The sequence below is a fragment of the Rhipicephalus sanguineus genome, chromosome 6 (genome assembly GCF_013339695.2).
Source record: "Rhipicephalus sanguineus isolate Rsan-2018 chromosome 6, BIME_Rsan_1.4, whole genome shotgun sequence".
In the NCBI taxonomy this organism is placed as follows: Eukaryota; Metazoa; Arthropoda; class Arachnida; order Ixodida; family Ixodidae; genus Rhipicephalus; species Rhipicephalus sanguineus.
This window is the reverse complement of record NC_051181.1, coordinates 109271533-109291671: the sequence shown is the minus strand read 5'-3', so window position 1 is coordinate 109291671 and position 20139 is coordinate 109271533. Positions and strand designations below refer to the sequence as shown.

Below are 20139 nucleotides of genomic sequence, written 5' to 3'. Positions count from 1 at the left end.
CACATACATCAACTCTGCCGAGCATAATTGGCTCAGATGCTGGCATTTAAACTAAAAGGAAATGCACAGAAGAGTGAAACTTCCATTTGAGTGCACATTTCTGAAACCCTAATGTAGAACCTATACCGCACACCCTCTTTGTATGAAGTACTATTTTGAAACCTGTGCGTTTCTCCTGCAATGTTACTATAGCACAACTCGATTTGATTCGACTTACTGGGTAGCTAGTAACTGATGCTTAGTTTCTCATACTGATATTTTCTGCATCCGCCCCCTTATGGCCTTTCTTCAACTTACTCATGCAGGTAGTCTCGCCCGGAACTTTCTTGGATTTTCCGGCCAGTTCCTGGTGGCGCACAGCTTCCAGAGTCTGCCAGTCCATACTCCGTGAACAAATCGCACTTCGATAAGAGCTTTCCCACCTCCGCACGTCCCGATAACACCAGCACGTACACCTGCCTTGGAACTCTGTCCACTCGTGCCGCCTCACTTAGGTGAGTGTTCTTTCGGCTTGAAAGTTTTTTTGTAAGGTGTTCTTGGGATCGCACAGATAACTGCCAACCCTCCTAGCACAACCTCCACAGCTGCCTCAGGCAGCTGCTCAGAGTATTAGATGTTCCTTAAAATAAGAGAGCTGAGCTTTGTTGGTGAGTATTCATGTTAAGGAGACAGGGTGCGCAAACACGGATACATGAGAGAAGTCAAGACACTACAAACGCTGGCGTTTGTGGTGTTTTGACTTCTCTCTTGTGTCCGTGTTTGCATGCCCTGTCTCATTAGCATAGATGTACCCACTCTAATGTTCACATAGCTGTGGCAGTCCGCTGTTTAGTGGGAGACTCGCAGCCATGAAAACCACATTTAATAGGAGCTGGAATGCAAAGAAACTTGTCGTTGCAATTTAGGCATATGTTGAAGAGCCTGAAGAGGGTCGAAGTGTTCAGGCCCCTTGTGTTCAGGCTGGGGGGGGGGGGACACCCCTTGAATGTGTCCCCTCTTGAGATTCGTCTTTCAAACATCAGAATTGCTTGACAGTTAAATATAGCACATTCAGCTTTTTCAAATGGCTGTTTATATTAATGTGTGCACCTGTGTTCATACCCCTCAGGTATGTGAGACTATTGAAATCGCAACTCCCACTCGACCGGTGCAGAGAAGACTCAATAGAACAATGCAATTACTCGAGCTGGGACCCCATGCTAGTTTTTATTTCAAAGCATGATTTTATTCGTGTATAAAAATAAAAGCTACATTTAAAAAAACAAAGTGGCTTCCATGGCAAGATCTGTGTCCCCCTTTGTGATTCTTCCGGATTTACGCCACTGAGTAACAGTAAAATGTATTGCTTAATGGTAGCATGAGAATAGAAGAAAACAGCCACCACTGTTTTCTCGCCTAGTTTTAAGCTACATGAGAGTTTACCATAGGAGTCGCGCCGTCTTGGTGGCGATTCATGTTTTTGACTGTATTGCATTATAAACCTACATACTGCACTGCTGTGTATCATCTTAAGCTACCGCTGTGCCTTGAACATTTGGTCATATCCTGAGTGTGGCTGTCATTGATATCAATTTCGCATAGCGTAGTATGTACACACATTAAAAAAAAACAGTAAGACCCGACGCCTATTGCCAGTAGTGGAAAGCCCTTATTTATTTGAAACTTGCATGTGCCTAATAGAGATGGTACTGTGCATTGTTTCCAGTCAAACCTGAATATATCAAACTTGAAAGTGGTTGCAGGATAGTTCAATATACCACTAATTTGAAATATAAAACATGCCTGTCTGAAGCTCATCTGAAAAACTCTGCACACATTAGATATATTCTCTGTATGATATCATGAAAAGTAGGAATTTGCAGATTTGTTGCTTAAAGCCCCATCAGAGAGGAAAATATTCTAAGTTTTCATCTAGAGACCTACTTGTTCTCGAAAAAGCATGACAGTCCCCTTTTCGGGAAAAAATAATTCGGAAAACTCGATGAGGGCAAGCAGAGACTCGCAGTGTGGACAAACTTACCACTAACTTCCGTCAAAATGTCTATTTTAGTGGTGCGCAGCCATTTATAGTGAATACTTGACAAAAACAAGGTCACACCTGCACCTGCGATTTTGTTGGTACACAGGAAGTGTTCACTATAAATATTTGTGCACAGGCAAAATAGGCATTTTAAAGTCACCACTGCGATATTCTACATTGTGTGCCTCAGTTCATTCTCGTCAGCTTTTTTGCGCTGTTTCCCTCTACTATGTTTACGCAAGAAGCCCCAACTGGTTGTGCTGCTCAAGGAATAGCCGCAGATAACATTGTTTCACTGCATGACGATTAGTTCTCTCTACTATTAGTATTTTTCTGCCTTTCAGTGAAGCGTATTAAAGCATAATCATGAGCATAACTCAAATCCCCCATTCTCCCTCTTATTACTTGGTAGGATTTGAGCTCAGTGCTTGTTGTGACAGTACCTACCGAAACACTGTCGTTTCATTGGAAATAATGTTTATAATGATTTATGTACTTATGCAGTGCTCGCAAAATATACCAGAGTTTATCTGTATTTCCTTGCTTTGGGCTTTTTAGTTATGATGTACGTCACCTGTATATATGCTTGTTTTTTTTCCCAATAAAATTTAATTGCGAGTCAGTGCCTGTCCTGTGCATCTTAATTCTTCGTCCTTAGCGCCGTGTGCGCTGCATCAGCCAAAGATAATAGCAATCACATTGACCTATTCATTGACTCACGAGTCCTTGTTTCCTCCCATGTCCATAGTTGGTCGCTTAAAAGTGCTCAAGGATGCTCCATCGTTTGAGACGATGGAGAAGGAGTTCCCGCACATACTGCCTGGCGGGCGGTACAAGCCCAAAGACTGCACGGCCAGGCATCGAGTGGCCATCTTGGTCCCATACCGGGACCGCGAGGAGCACCTTAGGGTCTTCCTCTACAACATGCACCAAATGCTGCCCCGGCAGCAAATAGATTATACCATCTTCGTAATTGAGCAGGTAAGTTGTGGTACAAGTAGGGGTGTGCAAATAGTGAAATGTAGAAGCAAATCGAATGTGAATCGAATAGCGATCATACTGAATCGAATAATATTCTAATGCAATAGTTTTCTAATAGTAAGGCAACAACTTTTAACACAGGCCTAGAATTCTACAATATTTTATTTCAGACAAAGATTCACAAATGTTAACACAGTAACATTACCGTTACATTTAACAGACAAGATAGACCACAATTATGTAAACTAAAGTAAGCTCGTGTGCTCTAGCAATTAGAGCTTTTGAGCCTCGAGGTATTTTTTACTGTAGGATGAGTACAGCAGTTACTTCAGTATTTGAGGTGGTACTTAACGCTAACACCTAAAATTTAAATGTTTCGTGAATGAACATCATGAATCTCACGACAGTGATAGTGGATTGAGGGCACATTCGCTTCGGTGACACTGGAATTCAACGCAAAAATTCCTTCATCCGGTGATGAGTAAAGCTTCGACAGTCCTGTAAAAACATGAAGTGCATGCATCCTGGCAATTCACTAATTAGTACAAGAAAATTGATCCTTCACTCTGGCAATGTGTTATTCCTTTGGAGTTTTTCTGTCGGTGCTGATTATTCGAAAAAGTATTAGAAAAGTATTCAATATATGGAATATGCGCTATTTGATTCGAGTACCGAACAGAGTACCAAATCTAATAGACCACTATTCGATTCGTTATTTGAAATTTTCGAATATCCGCACTCCTAGCACTTTCGCAAAACTTCAGTGCTATAGCTTCTGTGTACCGTACACTGATGTGCACTGATCCTTCTATGCGCAGATTTTTTTTAATTAACGCAATACTTACTGTGGTAGCTAGTAGGTACATTATCTCAATGCTAAGCTCAAGGGCACTGGTTCAGTTCCCAGCCTCAGTGGCCACATAGGGGCAAAACGCAAGTGGAACACTCGTGTGCAGTCTGCATCAAATTTAGAGACCACCAGGCCTAAGAAAACTTTGAATTTCTCAGCAGTTTGTGAATGTATTCGGCCAAACTGCACAATACATTTTGTTAGCGTGTTTCAGAACAGGCCGGAAATCTAAATTCAGGGCTGACTGCTCATTGTACTTAGATTTAGTTTTCATATAAAGAACACCAGGTGGCCAAAATTAATCTGTTACCCCACTACAGCATACCTCGTAATCATGTCTTCGTTATGGCACTTCAAATCCCGGAAAGTATCAACTTGCACAGTCTTATAAGTGTATAGCGAAGGCAAATAAATTAATAAACGTGTTTCATCAACCTTGTAGAGAACTCGGTGTTTCTTCCATTAAAACACATTGTTTTCAAATTTGTTCCATTCAGTGGGTTTTGAATCAATAGTGGTTGTTCTACAAGTTCTTTCAATTGCTCTTATCTTTTCAGACAGATGATGTAAGTACAGGAGAAGCCTCAGCCTTCACTGATATTTAATTTTCTTTTTCCTCCTTACCTGTACGGCTTATAGAATACATCATAAAAGGCTATACTGTAGAAATGCAAAATTGCCACTTTTCGCACATACAGCTTGTATTCTGCAACACTGGAGCCAGACTTTTTTTTTTTTCATGTCTGTAAAAAAAATCGAAAAGCTGGTTTATTGTATCCGAAGTCATTGAAAGTAAAAAAAAAATATGAATGCCTTGTGCAAAAGATACAAAAGAAATGCCTTGTGTACGCAGATTTAGGTGTACGTTAAAAAACCTATGGTAATGTGGGCCAAACAATATGGTGTTGTAGTTTTTCATCTCCACATAAGCTTGCATCCACGTGCGCAAAAGTGCAGAAAAGCATTGGCAAAGCAAAGGCAATGAAAGTGTTCCTGCTGACTGTGGAATTAACCAGCACTTTCCACTATACAGATTGCAAGGCGGCCATTGTGTATCGGATACCATTATGATGCCCGCTAAGCACTACAGCACTTTTGGCACATCAATGCTCAGAATTTTATCATTTAAAAGAAAATCGCAATGTCGTTGTCATCCTTCATTCAGGCTGGCCAGGGGAAGTTCAACCGCGGCCAAGCTTGTTTCAACGGTGGGCTACCTCGAGGCATTGGCGTTGTACGACTACCAGTGCTTCATCTTCCACTGACGTGACCTCATACCAGAGGACGACAGAAAACTTGTATACCTGCCCGAGCAGCCTCGCCATATGTCGGTGGCCATTGAACACCATGAAGTACAGGTGAGGCGAAAATAGTTGCTAGTATTCTGCCGCTCTGAATCCAAATACTGAAGTCGTATTTTAAGCTGCGGAGCACTTTAGGGCTCGGTACGTCAGTCCGTCCATTGCATCTCAGTGTGGCATGATCATGCTCACAGTAAAGTGCTCAATACAGGCCATAACCAATGCTCAAAACCGGGTTAAAACGAACAAGGTCTATAATGATATAATAACAGCCAAAAAGTAATCACAGCGCTAAAGATGTTTTGGAAACCTGCGGCCGATCCGTGGCCGCACAAGAGAGGGCGCCACCGCCTCACCGGCGAGCGGATGCCCCTCCCCCTACGTTTCAGCTATACACTTTCTGTGGCAATGGAGTGAAAGCCACGAGGGGTGGAGCTAACTGCTCTGTGTTACTGAAAATAGTTCCCGATAAACTGGTTTCGATTCCGGCTGACAGATACATATTCTGCCGCTCTGAATCCAAATACTGAAGTCTTATTTTAAGCGCGGAGCACAGATAAGAATTAAGGGCTCGGTAAGAGCAGACCTCACTTCTCGGCATTCATTTTCTGTTTATTTCCGTCATGTGACGGAGTCTTATGCATATATTGAGTTTGGCCACTTTTTTTGAGCGGAATATAAATGTGGGTGCACCACACACTCGATTATGCTCATCGAGAAGGATATATATTCGTCAAGGCTTGAAAGCCATCTCTTTTCTCAAGACAAGCTCAAAATCTCCAAAACGAATAGTTTTGGCTTTGCATGGACGTGCTTCAAGGCATCAGACTTGCAGTCGCACTATTTCAATAGATACAGCTTTTTTCGTACTATTTCGTAGGCTCGGCCGCTCTCTCTTATCCTGTCAATGATCAATTAAAAACGCTTTAAGTGGCATAAGTCATAAGTTTAAGCCAACGAGCATAGTCTGTCATCATGCATTCAGTCCCCAAAGGTCCGCATATCTGTTTAGTCGCCCACAATCTCAACATGTTTCTCATTTGTCATAACATCAAAGTACAGTAGAGTTTTTGTTCGGCATTGGGCTAGCTTTTTCGAGACAGGGACTCATCCGTGATGCCAGCATTTCCTTTGATGGAATTCTGTACACCGTTCTCGTATGCGCTCTGCTGACAGTGCGCGATTAAACTTCGTGCGTACTACTCGTAAGCTGATGGAGAATAGAAGTGCAGCGTTAACGCAAACGCCCGCAGCTCTGATGGAATACGTGACTTTCTAGTCTTTTCGTGCCCTAAGGGTTGCTGTATGTATGGGGGGGAAGGCTGCAGTGAACATCGCCCTGCCCTACTCAGACATGAGCTTTTGGTCCTTGATCTCCTTATTATCGCTTGAGGATCGAGCCCGCTCTTTTTGGTTAGTGTGCAATTTTTCTGCTGCAGAATTGTCATCTTGAGCTGTTTTATCTCTTCTTGGAAAAGATGAAGCATTTCTTCGTAATGCTGCCGTATAAGTGATGCAACTGTCACATCTTCAACAACTTTTTTCAATTTGAACGCATCTAACGGCCGGAGTACCCCTGGGCGATCGGTTAGGTCGCTTATCTGCAGCTGGACAGAGTACTGCACAGTTCAGACCTGCTGGTTTTACTCGCTGCACTGCATAAAGCAAATACAAATATAACGAAAAAATGCACGAATGTAAGAAAAAACAGGTCCTTGTATATTGCCCAAATGACGTTACATAACCTCATAGTTACGAGCTACCCTTTTATAGCACGAACAGGGCAACCGATAAAGAAACCTCGCCTATTTATATAATTTCAATGAATAGCAAGCGGTGCGTTATTTTCCTATTCGCGCTCCGCACCAGTGGCATCAACAAGCACAAGAATGTGTATCACTGGGTTTTGCAAGTGTTTTACAAATGCGTCAAGCACAGCTAGTCGAAGAACTCCCAGGTCGCAGCCTAGTTCGGTCGAAACAATTTGGCGAAAAGGTGCCTCTAACATATGCGATCGCCGTCTTTTGGCTTCCAGACATCCCGTCATACAGCCTGCACACGCGGGCTTCGAACATTTGAGTCCTTACGAAACCGGTTAGGAAAGAAGAATGACCGTCAGATGTGAAATTAGAGACAGATTGCGGGCTGTCAGCATGTGTTTCCGGCATATAGAGAAGTTTTCACATCGAGCTCGAAATGTTTCTGCTTACAACTGAAACTTCATCCCAGATACCTTTTCGCTCGATTTATAGAGCCGTACGCAACGCACAATGTATCCAACAACGTCCGGGACGCCACCACGGCCAGAGACAGCTAGAACATCTATGCGGCCGCTGCAGCATGCGTTGCGGTAGGCGCGCTTTCTGCCTATGGCAAGATTGTGGCACGCGGCTTCAGCTGAGGGGCTCCTCCTCCCACTCCAGCAAATTTTATTTAACCTCCTTGATTATTTCGCACGTGCTCCGTGGTAGAGTGCGTTGAACCATGATCACTGAGCATGCAGACATATTGGCGACTCATTCCTTATGCTTCATTTGCTTCAAACCTGGGTACCACTCAGAAACTTCACATCAAGCCGTGCAACAGTACGTTCGCTTGCGCTGGTAAGCTGGCTAACCAAACGAAATGCGCAAAGGACTGAGAGCCCCGACTGCATCAGCCTCACTTGGGCATACACGATGCAGACCACTTACTTCATTTGTTTTGACAGCTTTTGGTTCTCACGCTTCTGGAAAATCCTATGCAGCGATTGAAGTGGCGTGCTACCAGAAAAAATAGGCGCTGTATTTTTTTTTTTTTTCGTTTTTTTCTGAAGGGAAGCTAATCTATGCCAGTGAAGGATGCTGCAACCATAAAAAAAACCCAAAATCAAAAAAGAAATGCTGTTTCACATAATCTGGCTAATAATTTTGTGGCATTATCCATTTGAGGCTAAAGAATAAGAACTGTACATTTTCAAAATGCTTAGGTAAAACAGAGCAAATTATTTTTTGTGGGACTTCTCCACTTGCGCAGCGAGACCATCGAAACGGCGTGGTTTGTCTCTGGTAACCTTGACTGCATTGCCACAGCAGTTGTCCACGAGTGTACCCCTCATGGGGGAAACAACCTGAGGTGATACACTGCAGATGATGCATATTTCAACTTCCATAACAGCAGGAAGTCGGCAAAGCGTAGCCAAAAGTACGCACATGTCGCACAACAGACTTTGCGAATTTCCCCAACACGACTCACTCGTGCCGGAAAACCCTACATGCTTACCACAAACATCGGCGTCATCGATGCTTTTGGTAAACTTAGCAGTGGAAACTCTACGAATGGGAATCACTGGGTGCCCGAGCTACGCACTTCCTCATATTTCACAGTATTGGAACAGCCATAAGTATTTTTTCTTTTGCCCGGCTCTGTTAGCTTCATATTAAACAAGCTTTTTGTTTTATTCACCGCAGATACCAAGAACTTACTTAAAGAAACACAACCCCTCACCATGCTTAGCATTTCCTTTGAAAACAAACAAGAGTGCTTCACAAAGCATTTTTTGAACTTAAGCTCGTGCTCTTTCCACTGTCCAAAAATGGACGGATTTGGCAGTTACTTAGGTAATGCACTGCTTGCAATTTCCAGTGTATGTACAGGAGCCAGCCGGAAAAATTTGCAGTGGGACCTGACGAGGAAGCCCTTTTAACAGGTTTTTCTTTGTTTGGTGCAAATTTTTAGTAATGTGTTTTATGAAATGCATGTTGTAAGAACGGCTGGACACACACTGACTCCCGAAGTGGCTATAGTCAAGTTCAACTGCCTTTAGTAAACTTTATCCAGTCCTTCGGCGTACTTTCGCCGGTTCTGACATTGCGGCAGGGTGATATATCACACCACCACTATGACCCGACCACCACATCACGCACCGACACTTCCGGTGCGCCGATATGTCACAACGCACCGAAGAGGGGGAAAAAAGCACAACAGACGCCTGCAGGTCCGCACGCTATCCATCTGAGGCCTTGTTTCTTTGTTATCCATTCTCCGCCGATGACAGGATGATGATTGCTCCAAAACGCCACCTTGCGTCCCCTTTCATAAGTTTTCGAAAAAAAAATGCGGTTTTCCTTGGCTTCCGCGATCTGCATCGACAGCACACCGTTGCTGCCGGAGCCCATCTCGGAGAACATGAGTTTGCACATGTGTGGCAAAGAAAATGCAATTCAATAAATATTATGGCCTCCGAGACGCAGTTTCAGTTTCGCCGTCTTTGGCTTGCCTCCAGTCCGAATTAAGCAGTGCGCTTGCAATTTTGCGTCGAATTAGTGGACATTTGTTGCCATAGGGCTGTGAACATTTTTGAAGGGAGGGTGTGGGAATGACAAATTATCCGAATTTCTGAATTAACGGGGGCCAAATTAACGAGATTCTACTTCATTTGATTCGAAACTCGAATATTCACACACCCCTAATTTTTTCTTTTGTCTGGGCTCTGTGTAGCTTTCACAATTAAACAAGCTTTTGTTTTATTCACCGCAGATACCAAGAACTAACTTAAAGAACCCCTCACCATGCTTAGCATTTGAAACAAGAGTGCTTCATTTTTTGAACTTAATTGTCCAAAAATGGACGGATTTGGCAGTTATTTATGTAATACACTGCTTGCAATTTCCAGTGTATGTAGCCAAAATTTGCAGTGGGACGTGACGAGGAAGCCCTTTTAACAGGTTTTTCTTTGTTTGGTGCAAATTTTTAGTAATGTGTTTTATGAAGATGCATGTTGTAAGAACGGCTGGACACAACTGACTCCCGAAGTGGCTATCAAACTGTCAAGTTCACTGGACCTGAAGTGGGTGGCAAGGGTGTACTACTTTGTCAAGGCCTTGCAAGGATGGGTACCCTTGTGGAGACTGGCAGCAGACAGGCTCTGCTTGTTTGCACACATTTGAGACTTGGCAGTGACCTATGTGCTAGCCCAACTTAATTTATTTCACGCCATTAATAACGACATATCACCATCAGTGATGCTCCACGGTTCCCACATGCACGTATCAGCATTATTCGCTCCCTCTCTGCCACTCCAAAGGCAGAGAGGGAGAGGTGTTGCAATGGCGCACCCTGCCTTTGCACTCCAAAAGCAGGGTGTGCCTTGAGGTGCACATTTTTTCCTGCAGCCGCTGCTGAAAAACGCGCTGCTCTGCTTCAATCACCGCGCTTTGTCGCACGTACACAATTTGAGAAATACGTTTACAAAAGCAGCATGCATGCATGTCAGTTATATCGCCATTGGCATCGGCGCAAGTTTCACTTTATTGGCATGATCTTTGCCTGCGGCAGCAGTGGACTTTGTCATATTTAAATTGCAGATAAGCGTGCTATGTTATATTGATTTTTAAAATGTTCATGGTGTTCTGTGGATATGAGGTCATAAAAACGTCAGTACTTCGTTAGATCAATAACTCAGTTATATTGAACCCATGTTCCCATGTTTGATTTGAAGAATTTGCGGTTTTCTGAACCACAGTATTAGTCTAATTTACTTGTCTAGAAAACCCAAAAGGTGCACTGAACTAGCAGGCCTTACATGCGAAAAGCCCCTTCGTCTCTCTTGCTGGGCAATTTTCTGTGCAGGCCTTTTTCCCTGCGGACATCGTGTATAACAGCCAATTTTCCTTTCTTCGCTTTCACCCTCACAGGCTCCCTTATGCCCTGATATTTGGCGGTGTCAGTGCCCTCAAGAAGGAGCACATGCAGCTCGTCAATGGCTTCTCGAACGAGTATTGGGGGTGGGGAGGTGAAGATGACGACATGTCATATAGGTGAGTGCCTTTGGCTGTGTACGTACTGAAATCTGTGAGAAATAAGCATTATATGTCACTGCTTAGATCAGGGGTCTCAAACACGCGGCCCTCCACGGCCTGCCACTACGTTGACAGGCTGCTAGGTTCATTGCCATGTTTGGAAGTACCTCTTCTTGTGAGAAACTGTTCTCCTTGCTGAAGGTAAGCAAGTCTGGTCGAGGATGAACAGCTGTGATTGACCATGAGGATCGCTTCCGCACAAGTTATTGTGGGCATTTCTCCTCTCGTCGCAACTAAGCATTGCCAGGCATGAAGTCACTGTGTTTAGTACTTTAGCCGTTATTTTGTGCTTTGGTAGGAATAAAGTTTTATGACTTTGCTAAGTGGTACCCGTATTATTTTCTCGCCTATTGATAATAATAATGCTTTATTTGTGTAAGATACACACACACGACTGGTTTCAAGCATTTTTTTTTTTTTTTCGTGAAGCAACCCATGTGATCACCATGTGCTGAAACATAACTGTGGAAAAAAATTGTTTCAGAATCGGCATGTCCGGATTTTAGTTGTTTTGGAGATGAGCATCAATACGTTTCTCGAATTCTGACGTCAAATCCCCTTCAGATATGAACCACATATGAGATATGGGAAAGGCCTTCTTTCTAATTACAGCGTTAGCTAACATCTTGATCAGGCCCCCCCTCCCGCTTCTGCTCCAACCTTCTTTCTTGTCCGGCCCTTGCGGGACTAAATTTCGTGACTGCGACCCGCTAGCTGAGGCGAGTTTGAAACCTGGCTTAGGTAGACATGGTTCATAAGAGTGAGAACAGCTTTCATTTCGACAGTTACAGATGAGGTTGCTTGCCTTGAAAACGATTGCCACTCTCCTCTGTACCATGTAGACTCTTTTAGGTGTCGCACCCGGTACTTGGGTAGCTGAAAATCTGGAAAAAGATTATTTTGAGAAGGCCCTAGTGCTGCCTTATATGCACAGTTTTAATGTAATCTTGAAAAATGTGGCCGGTAGATGCAAGGTACGCATCATTTTCACAGGGCAACAGAAAACTTGCTAAATTATGCTCAAGTATTCTGGACCACAAACGTAGTTTCCGAAAAAAAATTTCGCAATCCCCCGTGTACTTACTGGGCTCTTCGAGCGATTCATGCAGTGTGTAGTGAACATGAGCATTTATACAAAGGTGTATAACTTGTTCTTCGGTCATGCTCGTGGTAGCTATAGCAAGAATTCCGACCTGCAATGTTCTGGAATTCTTGATTCTCCATATTGTTCTCTCTGAAAATCTTGCTGTGCATGATCATACATGTAAGCCTGTATCAGTGTTAGACAAAAGTGACTCTTGTGTGAGTAATTATGGCGCATATTAACCAGAAAGTGTGTTCTGTGTCACCGAGCATGGAATCGTGAGCTTTGTATCAATAACACTGCACTGCATTTACCAGCACATTGCCAGTCTTGTGCTGGCAAGCCTTTGCTTCTAAGCACTCAAAATCTACGCAATAGCAGTGACGCAGTTGGACATAAGTTAACAAAAGCTTTTGGTACAGGAAACAAAGTGTGTACCAATGACTCTTGTATATCGTTGGGGAGCCATGAACAAATTATTTTAACAGGACTGCTGTAATTTTTCGTATGCATCTCAAGATGGCCTTGATATTTCTGGCCTCTGGTGCACTGCCTCTAGTGTGCTGTATCTGCGAACCTTCCTTAATTATTTATATGTACTGTGCTGTACACTTTAACTAAACTTTAGGTGCAAGTTAGTGTATTATGTCTCGGGTCTACTTCACTGTCCTGTATATGATGTGCGATTTTCAAGCGTGCATGTTTTGTAGTAGGTTTATAGTTTTCAATTGTGTGCAGTATATTTCTACACATGCCTTTACGTTGCATGTATCTCTGTACATATTGTGGTGACATCCAACCTTCGTTTGTTGACATTTACCTGATTTTGATTTTTGCAGGCTGCAGCACTATCACTTAAAGATTTCTAGGTATCCTGCCAACATTGCGAGGTACACAATGCTGAAGCATGCTAAGGATACGCCAAGTCCAGAAAGGTGACAACCTTTCTTTTTTTTTTTTTTGCATTGCTGGGTTAGAGAATAAAGTTTCATGCATGAAGAGCCCCTTTGGCTTCGTGACATGTTTTTACTAGCACAGTATTTTTTGTATGTGTATTTGCCAAGAAGCTGTTGATGTTGTATTGGCTTGGTGGCACGTTTAAGCAGAAGTTTTCATCTTTGCTGTATGGAAGTCTACAAGAACGATTGAAATTTGGCTTTACGCTGAGGATTCAAAGGTGGCTTCGAAAAGCTTTCTATCTGTATCAAGACAAATGCAGAAACTACATTCTCAGTTTTGTAGCTGTCTTATTGCGATAGCAATTACCGTCTAACCTCGTTACAACGGATCTGTTTACTACAGACATTCGGATATTACATACCAATTTGCAGTGTAATGCCGATCTCCCTATCTGTTCTTTTGATTGAGCTTAGTTTCTGGTACAACGGATTCTGGTACAACGGACATTCGGATATAATTGACTAAAATGTCAGGCCAGCAAGGTGGTCAGGACTCTTTTAGAGCAGACTTTTCTACCACGGACATACCAAATTCAATAACTTCCGACTTCAAAGATCGCTTAGCATACTTTCGGGACGGGAACAGCACGCCGCGGATATCGACGTACCGACTGAAGAATGAAGGCCGCCGATCTCCGGTCTGTCAATGATCAGCTATGCCTAGCTGTAGCGACAAAAAATTGGCACGCAGCGTGCTTGGCGTTGCGTTTTGGGACGCTGATGTGCGAAATTGCTAGCCCCTGCCACCGCTTCTCCGAGCGGTCGCTGCGTGGTGAGCTTGGCCGGGGGGTCCGCTGCTGATGCGCAAAATGCCCATCCGCGGTTCTGAGGAGCCAGCGGGCGATGCGATTCATTGCTTGTGACGAAGGACATTGCGACTTCTTCACTTTCGCATGTCCACTAGCGCAATGTTCTTGCCCGCAAAGTTCGGATTTGTCTCGTACATCGGCACTGTGAACGGAGTTAGGCCTAGCCACTACATCGAGTAGAAAGCTCGGTTGCGATGTGCGTGGCCGCGGTGCCCGATGTTTCGAAGTACGTCATGCTCGATTGCGAGTACAAGGAGTTGTCCCGCGGTGGTGTTCGTCATAAGCTCCGAAGTGCTGATAAGAACCTCTAACAGCGGGTCCAACGAGTCAATGCTATTACAGTCGCACGTCTGCGATGTTCGCGACGAGTGTGGCGCGCTGTCGTAATCTGATGATTGAGTCTGCTTGCAGCTGCCAAACTAAAGCGTTTTGAATTATCGTCAACCCGTGTACACAGTAGCGCAATTTTCGACAGCCACGACCTCGCGACGCACAAGCAGCAGACAACGATCCCGAAGAGAGCATCACGGCAGAAGCAGCTAATCGAAGACCTTGAATTGAACTTCAAACATGTGCTTTTTGTACACTTGTTACTGAATGGAGGAGCAAGCTGAAACGAAGAACTTGAACACGGAGAAATTCTCTTTACGACGAGCCCAAAATGGTGGTGCCCGGTTGCGCCGTTGTCGAGCTATAATTTTGAAAAACTTTTTTTTTTTCCTATTTCCGCAGTTTTCGCCAAGTCGGCAGACACAAAAAAAAAAAAAACGTTTATAGCATTTCTACGTAGTTTTCAGTGAAGATATTTTGGAATCAGATAGAAAATGGGCGACAGAAACTGAAAATGCAATTTTCCAAAAATCGATTTTTTTTTGTCGTCCGTTAAAAATAAGACCATGTTTGTGACTCTTAATTCTCTCCGGTTATAACAGACCCATTCAGTGTTTACATAAAGGTCTGTTGTAACAGTACTTGGATTTTACATACTCCCTTTACAACAGACCAAAATCCTATTCACTATGAAGGTCTGTTGTAATGAGGTTATACTTATATGGACACTCTCGGCTGGTTTTCACTGTTGGCGTCACCATTGCCGGTGCAGTCACGGCCCGTATATGTATGTATACATGTATAAAAGCCACAAAGAAAAATAATTCAGAAGAAATATTTTCCGAAGCGCGCGACCGGCAATTCGAACCTGCAACCCCTCGCTCCGCAGTGCGTGGCGTTAGACAACTCAGCCACGGAGCATACGTCCTTCAACACACTTTTTATATTGCGCCATTTACTGCTGCGGGTACGTAGAGCTCAGAGGCGCTTCAGCGTTTTCGCTTTATCACCAGTGAGATGGCGCAAAGAGTGTGCTTTAAAGGTCGTTACCCCGCTTGGTTTTCACCAAAGTTGTGGTGCGCGCGCCGCCTCCTACCTGTACCACCTGTACTTTGCCCTACAGGGCATGGTCGCCTGTTTGCACGCGCTTACCTCGTGAGGGGGGGCGGTTTGTATGTCTTGTTCCTTCACCGCAAAGTTTGCGTTGAAGTTACAGGGTGCACGAAGGTCACTTCGCTCGCTGCAGCGGCCGCATTTGCGAAACGAGTGAGCTTCTAGCTAGAAGAGCCAAGGTAGGGGCAGTTGGTTGTGCATACTCGACACTTGCAGCGTGCCGCTCAAACACAAAGAAGTAACGACTGTCACCCTCGTTCTGTGCATACCTGTGTGTTCTTTTTCGTGCGTCCTTCTTTGTGTTTAAGCAGCGCGCTGCTAGTGTCGAGCTGTGACAGTTGCTAGTTTGCACTCGTCCTGTGTGTGTTCTTTATGTAACCTTTGTGCTTGACCAGCGCGCCGCAAGTTAAGGGTTGCTTTCCGTTCATTGCGTGACATTCCAATTTGTTGCTACCGCATTCTTTGCTTCGCCCTTGCGGTGAAGCTGTGACTTTTTTTTTTTTACCATTTTCACAGCACACATAGACCGGCACAGTTTAAGCAAAGCTTGGTGTTGCTGTTCAGGTGTTGGTGAAACTTAGTATGGTTGATCTTATCCCAATGCATTTCAACAGAAGAAGAGAGCACCGTCCTGGTTTGAGATAGCTGGCAAGTCATATTTCAGGAAATGAGTGGCCAAGTTAGATGTGGATGAGGAACACAACACGTAAATAGATGCAGACTACGAGTATCTTTCAAGGGTTGCAATTGGCACCCGTCTGGTTGTACACTACCGTGGCAATCGGGGCATGTTGGTAGTCCATTTTCAAGAACAGTGAAAGCCACTAGAGACAATGACGCAAAGAAGGCACAAATGTGTGTGCATGTGTGTGCCTTATTTGTGTCATTGTCCCTAGTGCGCATTTACCGTTCTTAAAGACTGATTGTACAGTCAAAACCGGAGATATCAAATTCGAGGGGGATTGCATTCTACTGACTTTTCTCGAAAGCTATGACAAATGCATAACAGTTTACTTATTATATTGTTTTCATCCATGCCTTATTGTGGAATGCACATAGTACCAGACTGCAAGACCTTTCGTGTTCTTGAAGCAGCAGGGCGGTAGTTTTTTTTTTCTATGAGTACACAGTTTTGCCAGGACCATTCGGGCAGTTTAAATTATCTGTAAATTTAATTTCCTTGTCTTCAATCTTCAATTATCATCAGTCTGTAATTTTTAATTTCTTTGATTAGCAGAAAATGCTGCCGATTGGTAATCGATGTGCCTGCAAACACGTGAACCAGATAAACACGTGAACCAGAGTAGCTTTCGGTGCACTCGCTGGGACAAAAGGAGAATGCACTTAAAGCGGGTGACAAATTCCTGTAACTCCGCTTGTACTTGAAAGATTCTACAAGTTTTTGTGGCAGTTGATTCATGAGGCAATAAACTTGATAATGAGGTCATTTGATGATTTTCCAGAAAAGTGCTGCAGGGCCCCTTGAACATTCTGCTTCCCTCATGTGATTTTGACTTTACAGATCTTGTCATAGATTTCTGGGTGTACTGTGCGGTTGTTTAAATTAACAATATTCATTATGTAACTTCGTTTCACTGAAGTGCAATCTTAGTATCTTCAAACCAGTGGATCTAGTAGCATTAGTATTCGAGGAAGAGGGTTGCCTTCTGACTAATTACATTTGCAGCAGCAACCGTTCTCGACATCAGTGGCCTTATTTTTCTTTCAGGTACAAGCTTCTATACAAAGGGAAGCTACGCTACAGAAAGGATGGCATCAACAGTGTAAATTATGAGCGTCTGGACATTGTGTTTAAGAAACTCTACACATGGATTCTAGCGGACCTGAAAGGCAAATGACCTCTCCAGTGTTCATAGTCCTTCTTTTGCTTCAACAAACTGTACCACGCACATCCTTCCACATTTCCTTCGTGGAGATCGCCGCCGCCTTTCAAGTCGTACTCTGCGCAAGTCCACCGCTGTCGCAAATTTCGTGCGCCACCAACGAGGAAACTCCGTCGCCAATTTCCCGACCAACGCCCAAAAACGCAGGAGCGAGTGCGCCGCACGTTGATTCTGCGCGAGACATGGACGTGCATCAACAGTGTCGCCAGCGCTGCTCGTGCTTTTTTTTCCCCTGCCTTGTTCAGTGTCACAAATGCATGCGATTGCCGTGTACTTGACTTTGGTGGCCAGTATGCAAACACACACATATAGGACTGTTTTTTCACAATTCACGCTACAACCTCCATCCATGTAACATTCTTTCGTGTTTTGTTGTTTCTGTGAACTGTGTCAATCTGCGAGGAAAGAAAGAACCCCTCCGCAGCGTTCAGTCTTTGGTGACGCAGAGAGCACATTTGAGTCATGCACGTTTTCATTTTAGTGTTTCTTAGACAAGCGCATGGTATTTTATTGTGATTTTCGCACATTCGAACTCGTGGTGCCTGCCAATCCATTGCTTTGGCAATGTCCTGTGCGTTCGCTACCTTTTGTACCGTTTCACTGCATCCGTTGCAAATGTTGGCGGCCAGTTATTGTCGCACCGCTCCTTCGTATATGGAGTCCTGTGGTGTATACCCCCATGCCATGTGTTAGTGAAAAAAATGTGCTTTTTGCCCCTTCTTTTGTTAACTTCACGTGCACCTCTCGTTTCTGGATTGTGTATTATTTACGATTTTATGTGGAAACTCTTTTAAGCCATATAGATGGACATGTTGTGTACATCCCCTTGCTATTCATGTTTTTTTTTTTTGTAATGTAGCGTAGTATCTTTCAATTAGTGCGTCTAACATGGGAAGGAGTGGTGCTCGTATTCAAGCATCATCCGTTCAGAATTTGACAGCCTGACAGTCATCCGGCAGTCATCCGTACGTCAGAATGCCGAAGGAAACGGAAGGAGGTTTGCGATGTGATTTTTTTGTTCCATGTTGCCCTCAACGCAGTGAGAGGTGCACGCATCCGTGATCGAAGTGCTAGTGCCAGTATTGTTTTGCGAGACGTTTGTTTTTCTCTTTATTTTAAATATATGCAAGAGTTACACACTGCACCACGCAGATTATATTATGTGTTTGCTGCTCTTTGCGGATGCGCCCCAGACTCCTAGATACTTTAATGAAGCGCTGCGAAACAGATTTCTTATACGTAACCGCCATGTTATTCCTGCTTGTTGAAAATCTGTTTTCAGTTGTTTTTGTAATGCGTGCCACATTACCGAGAACCGTTCTGTAAAAGTTTGCCTCGTTGCAGTTTTTGCGTGTTCATACAGGATGTTAACGTGCACGACCCCTCGTTGCGTCGAGTCCCGCTTAATCTCGGTGTCTGTGATGTTCCGAGCAACACTGTTTTTAAACGTTCCCTATGTTGCCAACTGCAAAAGAATTTCAAGCGGAGGTGTTTTAGCTTTTTCGTTTTATGTGGGCGCCTTGGCAGGCATTCCCCTTCTCAGTCGTTTCCGATACTTTTTACACTTCCAGAATATGACAGGCAAGTGTTTTGAATTGCTGCTGCATATTTATTGCGTTGTTTCGAATGAGAACAAAATGATTCGCATGATAATAAAGCCTGTTTAACTTCTTGCTTGACTGACTGCCACTGTCTTCAAGTGACCCCTCCCTGCCCCCGTCTCTTTTGCATTACTGTGTGCAAATAGCAAATGTTGATACCAAATTAAATAGACCTTATACAAAATCTGCTGCCATCTAGCGGTTGTCGTGTGCATTTCTGCCATGTTAATGGCTAAGTGCGTTCTGCATGTGCACACATGAAGCATAAGTATCAGAGTGTGGCGCCTGATAGGAACGGCAATGCCATGTGCCGTGTTGCTCAGATTGAGGAAATTGGGAGGCTGAATAAAGGTTCGCAAGAAACTACTAACCTCTATGTCATTGGCTAAATTTCCTTGCGGCAGATGAGAAGCAGCAGATCATTTCGTTGCTTTGGCCACTGCTTACGACTAACGTCGTGTTTATGTTCACCGTTTTTAATATATGCTGTATGTGACAGCATCGGTGCTCGTCGCAGAACACTCTTTCGTGTCTAGCTGATATGAGACAGTTTTCGCATTGTGTGCTTGCAGGCACAGACAAACAGGCTTCGCATATGAGCTTCAAAGCTGCATCGCGGCTACTCCCGCATGCCTGCACTGCTGTTGGCGTCATTACTTTGTTTATTACATTGTGATAGCAATCACATGTTAGACAAGTAGCTCTTGTGCGTCGTCAATTTTCAGCGAATGGACCGATTGTGCTGGAGTATGTTGTCTGTGGTTTGTTTTCGACTGTGGAGTTTAAAAAGGTAGCGTTTGGTGGGATGCTTTACACGTGTATTGCTTCACTATACGTACTTTTCAAGCATTACACGTGCTATCACTGCGAATTCAGAGGGGCAGCCCGTATGTCCTGACCACCCCCCTTAATTTTTTTTATTACAATAGCAATCGTATGGACACTCTCGGCTTGTTTTTGCTGTCAGCGTCGCCGTCACCATCATATTTCGTATATGTATGTGTATACGTATATATAAAACCCTCATTTTCACGAATTCGCGTGAGCACACAGAGACAGATATAAAAAGCCACATATATAAAAGCCACAATGAAAAATAATGCAGAGAAATACATTCCAACACGCGGATTCGAACGGGTGACCCCTCGCTGCACTGCGTGCGGCTTTTGATGGCTATGCCACAGAACATTCGTTCCCCAGCATACTAACGGCGAGCTATTTATATACCTACACCACTTACCGCTGGCGGTACTCAGATCTAGGGGTCATTTCAACATGTTCTCTGCGTTACCAGCGAGATGGCAAGAAGAGCGCGCGCACTTTAAAGGTCATTGCCCCGCTTGTTGC

At 43.9% G+C, this 20139-nt stretch overlaps 1 pseudogene; it reads left to right on the top strand.

Annotated features, from left to right (window-relative positions):
• Positions 1-391: 391 nt before the first annotated feature.
• On the top strand, positions 392-18868 carry LOC119396162 (beta-1,4-N-acetylgalactosaminyltransferase bre-4-like; annotated as a pseudogene).
• The last annotated feature ends 1271 nt before the right edge of the window (positions 18869-20139 follow it).